Source organism: Polyodon spathula, chromosome 4 (genome assembly GCF_017654505.1).
Source record: "Polyodon spathula isolate WHYD16114869_AA chromosome 4, ASM1765450v1, whole genome shotgun sequence".
In the NCBI taxonomy this organism is placed as follows: domain Eukaryota; kingdom Metazoa; phylum Chordata; class Actinopteri; order Acipenseriformes; family Polyodontidae; genus Polyodon; species Polyodon spathula.
The window spans coordinates 23,956,739-23,965,310 of NC_054537.1; the positions used below are offsets into that span (position 1 = coordinate 23,956,739).

Sequence of the window (8,572 nt, forward strand, 5' to 3'; positions counted from 1 at the left end):
AAAAAAACCACCACGCAGTTTTCACAGGGCCCTAGATATAACAGACTTCCTGCATCTGTCTGACTATTGACAGAGTAAAGTGAATACCCTTTAACAAATATGGTTAACCCTTTGCAGTCCTATGTCAGACATTACAATTTTCCCTTTCCGACAGACTTAAAGCACAGGTGTCTAGTTGTTTCTCTGGAAAAAACTAGAAACTTTCAATGGCCTAGCAAAAGTTGAATTGCAATATTGGAGGAGTTTGGTGATAAAATGAGTGATCAGTATGCACGTCTATAAAGAGGTATGTGAAATACAGAAAACAAGGGGTGGGGCTTGGCTGTAGACACAGTACAAAGTGTCCTTCTGCAATTCAATGCTTTTTAAACCTGTTTTACTCTGAATACATTTTAAACTGTGTGTGTAAAATAAACTGGACCCGACACGCATTAAGCGCCAAATAGACTGCAAAAGGTTAATAAACAATTCCCAGCAGTGACTATATTCATATGCTTTACAGCAGTAGATTTGTGAAACCCAACATGAGAAGCACAAGTTCAAATTGTACCAAATCAAAAGCACAATACCCAATGAAATAGCTATATCAAAAGAAATCTGCTTCAGTCATTCATTTGATATGGACTAGCTTTATTTGTATCTAAATTAAATTACATGATACTACTGTACAGCACTCAAGGTTTCCACCTTTACAATCACAGGGGTCGTTCCAAAGAATTGCAATCTTATTAGGAGGATGACACTCTAGAAAATCCATTTAATGCCTAAAAAAAAAAAAAAGCCTTTTGGTCCATGTGCAATGAGACTTCAGTCTTCTGTCAATTGCTCTATGCAAAAAAAAAAAAAAAAAAAAAAAAAAAAAAAAAGTTACATTAAATCTACACTGGGTGCGAATTAGATTTCACAATTGTAATCAAGAGAAGAGTAAAATTAAAGCTTCAAAATAATACATTGCAGTTCACATCACAGTTGGCTATGGTGTAGTATTGAAGTCGATTAATGTCTACTATGTAGAAAGAAATTAAGCAGCTACTACATATTTTATTTTCAGCAAACCAATCATCAATTCTACTTGCCTGTGAAAGGCATCCTTAAATGAGTGAAGGCTAAACCCACTGGAAACTCAGATATTCACATTGTCAGCACCACAACTTGTATAGTCAGATGGGTAAACGGCAAAGTGTTACATCATCACAGCTTCAATATAAATCACAAGGAGGCCAAAAATGACTGATAATCCCCTTCATACCATTTAACACTGAAGGAGAGACCAACATCTTCATAGACTCAGAACTGTTGAGAAAAGAATAAAATGTAAAGTTTGGAATTGATGTGCATCAAATAGTCCAAATATTTGTTCTCTAGTAATTCAGCATTAGAGGTAGCTGCTCAAAACAAACTGCCTCTAGGAAAATGAACAGCTTCATTTCAGACTAGTGTGTAGTACAGTCTGAACTACATGAAATTTAATAAAGTGAAGCTGCAAGATCAGTTCCATGTGCATATTCAGACACTTACAGGTGACAAATAAGTAGCTATTTAAACCCACTGGAAACTCAGAGATTCACATTGTCAGCACCATAACTTGTATAGTCAGACGGGTAAACGGCAAAGTGTTACATCATCACAGCTCCAGCACAAACATTCTGACCTGAAAACAATGTGGCTTATACCTTGAGATTTTAGACAACTGATATTCGTCCTTCTAAAATTTAGAACTTGTATTAGTAAACTGAAGTATCTTCTGAATAATTGTTCTGTTTGAAGAATCAAAACTTCTGCACACAATGTATCACTTCTGGATAGTGATAGTCATTTCTTACAATTTTACCTCCTAAAATGTACAAGAAACATGCAAGTGTCGACCTAGGCTTGGTGCAAGTGTTACTTATGTTCCTGTAACATGTAAAAAGTTATTGTATTAAATTTTACCTTATTCTCACCATGACACTTTCCAGATTAAGACCTCTAAAGAAACACAATGGATATAAAACATTAGAATGTATTATTTCTGTACAAAAAGTTGATCTTAAGTTACCCAATTCTTAAACAATTAAACTCCATTTTATAACCCGATTAACTAGAACAATCTCCCGATTTCTATTAAATCTCCATTGAGACAGACATTCTAGATCGGGAAAGCCATTTTGTCAATGAAATGCATCCATCCAATGGCCTGCAAAATGGTCTTAACTACACTGCTCCAAACAGCTAATGGATATTCAGACATGGGTATATTAAAGCATGTGTGGACAACATTTAGAACTACTGAACGCATGTCTGAATAAAATAGTCTTAATTGTTAGGAGTAGTGTAGAATTAATCCAACTACCATTTAGTACTTCACTTCTGAACTTAGCTAAATTTACAAAGTATGGACTAAACACTATGGCATTGATGAAATGCACTTTATTACACAAGCCATGTGAACAAGAAATGGAATCCAAATACTGATCATCTTCTGGAAACTCAGATATTCACATTGTCAGCACCATAACTTGTATAGTCAGATGGGTAAACGGCAAAGTGTTACATCATCACAGCTTCAATATAAATCACAAGGAGGCCAAAAATGACATTAAGATAATCCTTCATACCATTTAACATTAAAGGAGAGACCAACTTCTTCATAGACACGGTACTGTTGAGAAAAGGATACAATGTAAAGTTTGGAATCAATGTGCATCAAATATATTTGTTCTCTTGTAATTCAGCATTAGAGGTAGCTGTACAAAACAAACTGCCTCTGGGAAAATGAATAGCTTCATTTCAGACTAATGTGCAGTACAGTTTGAACTACATAAACTTTTACTGAAGTGAAGCTTACATCTGCAAGATCAGTTCCATGTGCATATTCAGATACTTACAGGTGACAAATAAGTAGCTATTTAAACCAACTGGAAACTCAGATTCACATTGTCAGCACCATAACTTGTATAGTCAGATGGGTAAACGGCAAAGTGTTACATCATCACAGCTCCAGCACCAATATTCTGACCTGAAAATGTAGCTTATACCTTGGATTTCAGACCACCAATATTTTTCTAAATTTAAAAACTACATAGTAAACTCACATATCCTGAAATATTGTTCTGTTTGAAGAACCAAACTTCTGCACGCAACTTATCACTTTTTTTGGATATTTCTTACAATTTTACCTCCCAAAACACGAGACATGCAAGTGTCAATCTAGGCTTGTTTTAAGTGTTACTTATGTTCCTGTAACATGTAGAAACAATTGTATTAACCTTACCTTATTCCACCAAGGCACTTGCAGATTGAGACCTCTAAAAGACAATGGATATAAAACATTACAGAATATATTTTACTTCTGTACAAAAAGTTGCAATCCTACATTAAAGGTCACCCAATTCATTAAAACAATTCAACAACTCCATTTTATAACCCGATTAACTAGAAAAAAAAAAAAAACAAGCCAGATTTCTATTAAATCTCCATTGCAATGTCGATATTCTAGATCTGGAAAGCCATTTTGTCAATGAAATGCATCCATCCAATCGCCTGCAAAATTGTCTTAACTATACTGCTCCAAACAGCTAATGGATATTCAGACATGGGTATATTAAAGCATGTTTACAACATTTAGAACTACTGAACGCATGTCTGAATAAAATTGCCTTAATTGTTAGTAGTGTAGAATTAATCCAACTACCATTTAGTACTTCACTTGTGCACCCATGTACAAAGTATGGACTACACACTATGGCATTGATGAAATGCACTTGACATTACACAAGACATGTGAACATGAAATGGAATTTAATTAGATAGTTTTCTGGAAACTCATTCACATTGTCAGCACCATAACTTGTATATTCAGATGGGTAAAACGGCAAACTGTTACATCATAGTTCCAGGTGAAACAGATTTGACCACGATTCTTGTAAAAGTATTTGACTTTTTCAAAATATTGGATTAGCAAGATCCTATTTCACGTGGTGTTTCAAGCATGTTTAAAATGAAATTTTAAATGGATGAACTCCGGTCACCAAGATTATGCAAACACTACGGGACAAGAACAAAATGGCGATTACAGATGCAGATTGACTTATTTGCTTCTTTCTGTATACGCTAGGGATCTAAATGATTAGATACTCTGGGTTTTCAAAATTTCAAAATAAGACAACATTTAAACACTACCTCATATGTACATTCTTGCAATGTCATCTTCAGGGAATTAGTCCCTTTAGTTGTGGCTCTTCAGAACCCACACATCCTTTACAGTATACCTGGAGTTCCAACACAGGCTGGTCTTAGAATCAAGGTGAGAATAAAATACTGGAACACTGCCAGCATTTCAGGCTCAAAGAGACATTGTTTATCAGCTGGGTAAGAGAAAAAAAAAAAAAGTTTAATTAAAATGTTTTGTAACCTGACATAGGCTCAGCAGGTTGCAGCAACCATGCTACTTGCAGTATTTACCTCATTTCACTCTGTAGGTAATCTTCTAGATTCTGTGACTATCTCCAAAATAGTCCACCTACATGGAAAGGTAAAACAAGCGTTACTTTCAAATAGTGACTTTTTTTAAATTCCAGTACAATTTCTAAATACATTTAAAAAAACTGAAATGTTGATCGTCTACCCCTATCTTAAGGTAAACCTCAAATTCTACCTGTTCCAGAATCTGATACTCAATGTCAGCACTATTTGTACATTCAGACTGTAAATGATCATCACTGACCCAGTAGTAATGGTATTTCAATTTGAGCCAACTGACTTCAAGCTTTCACGGACAGCTTGTGTACCGTTTCTTGCAAAACATGTATTAGTTTCCATGATCTTAAGTCACAGCACAAACATTAGCTTGAGAGAATTAACATTGAAGGTAAAAAATGGCAAGCTTGTATATCAATTTAAAACCTAAGGATATTTATGGTGGAGTTAAAGCCAACCTGATTCTCACATATTGTGGAGTCCTCTCCAGAGGATTGCAGGCAGCCTCTTTACTGATTAGTCTTAGTCAGCTCCTCATCTCCTTTGGAGTGCATATCTACAGCTGAACAGAAGAGGGCATCAAAATCCAAGTAACAAAAACAGAACATGCAAACATCGCTGGAATTCCAGATTACACATTCTCAGCAGAGACATGGTTTATCACTTGGGTAAACGGCATTAGTAAAATCATCATAAACCCAGCACGGTTTTGTAAACTGGCAATCGAGGCTCATTAGTCTTAACTAGGAGTGTACTCGTGGTCAATTCTGGTAATATAGCAATAAAATTTAAAATGTATTCCAACCTTATTTCACTTAAGGTGAATCTCCAGGAGTAATAGAATTCCAAGTTATAAACCAAATCAAATTCTCCCCAAGCATCCCATCCTCATGTACAATGTACTGTACCTATTAATGGGTTCTTTAGCTGAAATACTGTAAACCGTTTTTCTCCCACAGGCAATGCACACAAAGCATATCACTTGTTTCCTCAATTCATTGACTAGTCCCTAAGTAAACCCAAGTTAGTGGAATGATACATACTCAATTGTGCATAATCTTGCAACTTCATCTTCAGTGAAAAACTGCCATTTTCTTTAGTCCATTTTAGTGGACTTGTCAGGATCCCCCATATCATTTACAGCATACCTGCAGTTTAGACAGGAGTTATTACACAGCAGCTAAATAAGAGAAAAGAATACTGGAACAAGGCTGGATTTCAGATATAAGCATTTTCAGCACAGACATCAGTTGGGTAAACGGCAAAAGAAAGTCATCCTATATCCAGCATCTTAGGCTGCAGTAACGTCCCTGCTCATACTACAAGTCTAAGGGCATTATTTCTTACCTCATTTCACTCAGTCTTCACAGGCACAGACACTGCATGATCACCTTCAACAGGCAACCTAAAAACGCAAAGTTGAACACACCACATGAAGGTACAAGCACACTAATGCAAACATTAAAACCAATTGAACAATTTCAGTTCTATAATAAGTGCAGTCCAGTTAATTTGTAAAGCAATAAAACGTCTGAACAGTATTGCGGATGGGTCTACCTGCCCTGACAATCTTAAGCTTGTAACCAACAGTGCCCGTGCTGAAAACTCACATTATGTTGCTATTTGAATTTTTAGATTCCAATATTAGGTTTTAAATGACAACTGATTAAAATAAATAATTCAACTTTTACAAACTGAACACAATTACACCAAAGTTTATAAAATGTAATCATGCGACTAAAATTGGTTTTCCATATAGTGTTATGACAAATCACACAAAAATACACAAGTATTGATTAGTTGTGTTCTTCTCCTCTTCCCTTCCCCCCTCCCTTCCTCCTCCCCCCTAATTTTAACTACAATACTTAATAGTTTTGCGAAAAAGTACCAGTATGCTTATTGATGGCATTTAGAATAATGTTAGAATCCTAAGAGAACACTCATAGGAACACCACTTTATTATTTTAATGATCATTATTTACTGTGCCAACTAAAATGTTTTTTTTTTTTTATTTTATTATTATTTAAAGAATTCACTGCATAACAAGCTCAACAAATGACCCACTAGTTAGGATGCTGTTGGATTGCATTTATATCATTAGGCTCCAAAACTGTGCATCCACGTGGTCTCCACAGTATGCATTCTCTAATGCAAATTGCTGCCATTCACATATTCGGACATTAAAACATTACATTAGGCAATATTGCGGTACAACATGTATTTTCAACAGGCGTTAAAATAAAAAAAGTATGTTTGGGTAAGAGATTATTCATTGTAAACCGATAATTAAGCCCAAACGCAGTACAATTACTGGGATTATAATAAGCATTTGACTTTTTTTTTTTTTTTTTTTTTAAATCATAATTCTACGATATTATCTTTAATGTAATCTTTAACTTTGTAGTAGCAACCCTTAAAATGAAACAAATTAGGTACCTTCAAACTGACCACGTTGCAAACAACCTCCCTGACCACCTCTGCGCTTGTTCTGAGACACATTTCAACTCCTCCCCGGAACATCCGTTCTATACTGTTGGTAAAATTCAGACGTCACGGCTTTTAAAATGCCGCAGCGCCAGCGCTACCCAATAAGCAGGCAACAGATTTTTTTAGTTAAAATATTATCGCCTCAGTCTTTATATATATATATATATATATATATATATATATATATATATATATATAATATATATATATATATATATGCCCAAACTAAAAGGTGTGATGTTTGCCGTGTGATTTCAAGATCACAAACGTGTTGATTACGCTTACCTTTTGTGTATTCCTTTATTATGCAATAGTACACATTTCCCCCGGTAGCTGTCTTCTCAGTTGTCTGTCCAGCGTTTGGCGAATTAAGGTTGGTCGGTGTGATTCTTTTACTTGGAGAATTATTTTTGATTGCGGTTCTGTTTTAGTTCCAGTGTCTGTCGGGCGGGCTATCAGATGACTTGAAGGTGGACTCGCCTGAGGTCATTCTATTTGTTTAGGGGTATGTGTAGGGTGGGTTTATGTATTTTAGGGATTACAGCTCACCCGCTGTATTGTGATTTTTTTTTTTTTTTTTTTTTTTTTTTTTTTTTTGTAATAAATGCATTTGTGTGTGGAGACGCTGCTAACCTTTCCTTTTTCATAGGACAAAGAGCGCCTTCCACTGTTTTTCTTAGTGTTTTTTACGGTTTGCTATAGTAAGTTTACAAACGTGTGTGAGTCTTAACGGCTGCATTTGTCCATATATTGAGACTATACTTTTTGTGATTCATCGCCTGGACAGTGATAGTCACAGTGTTTTGTTATGGATTTTGATATTGGGTGGAGCACTGTGCTAAGCGAGTTTATATTGGGTTATTTTTGGTTGATTTGTGCACGTTTTGATAATTTTGTAGTCTAAATAGATTTTCGTTCTTTATTGTTTGACACCGAGTGTTTCTCTTTTGTGTGTGATTGTTCACAAGGGGGCTTTATCGCCCTCCTGGCTTTTGGTGGATGGCTGCCTTTAAAAATCTCTACAATTAAATACTACTGAATTCGCTACCATTAAACACTATCTCTTTGAACCTTTATACTAAACATTATTGCTGTTGCCACCATTAAACACTTCCTATTGGTATAGTGTTTTGTAGTTGTTATCTTCTGTTTGATTCAATTTGGGATTGTTCCAATATTATAAATAAATTGTTTCAAACTGTACCGACCCGTGTACTTTCATTTATGAGGTAGTTCTTGTGTGGGGATATTGTTAAATTTATATTCTTGGGAGTTCCCCTCTCCTATATATTAAAAGGACGTGGCGTAGTCCAGTATATCCATAGGGTGGCGATATATATCGCTGAAAGCTTAACGCTTACAAAGACAACTTTTCTGAAAAAAATAAAACTATTTTAACCGTATAACACAAGGCAATCTATACAGACGAATCTGATTGTGTCTGTAAAACGGGTTATTTAAAAATGTGACTTTGCACTGGCATCAGTGTGATCGCTATTCACTTCATTCACAATGTTTTCAACACGTGAGGATGTCAAATTAAGCAGTGGAGCCAGGTTATATAAGCGTGTGTGCAATACTATTTACAGAGAAGGAAACTGATTTAAGCAACACGGAACATAAGAA

At 35.4% G+C, this 8,572-nt stretch overlaps 1 long non-coding RNA gene across 2 annotated transcripts; it reads right to left on the reverse strand.

Moving 5' to 3' along the window:
* Positions 1–613: 613 nt before the first annotated feature.
* LOC121314338 lies at positions 614–6,981 on the reverse strand. 2 transcript variants are annotated; one of them, XR_005950095.1, is made up of 11 exons: positions 6,896–6,981; positions 5,806–5,863; positions 5,502–5,606; positions 4,928–5,020; positions 4,444–4,501; positions 4,162–4,346; positions 3,254–3,287; positions 2,598–2,641; positions 1,933–1,968; positions 1,250–1,293; positions 614–827 (listed from the first exon to the last, which is right to left on the reverse strand). It is a non-coding gene; the product is annotated as an uncharacterized LOC121314338 (long non-coding RNA). The 2 variants fall into 2 exon arrangements; XR_005950096.1 differs by having other exon boundaries at positions 4,917–5,020.
* Positions 6,982–8,572: the final 1,591 nt, after the last annotated feature.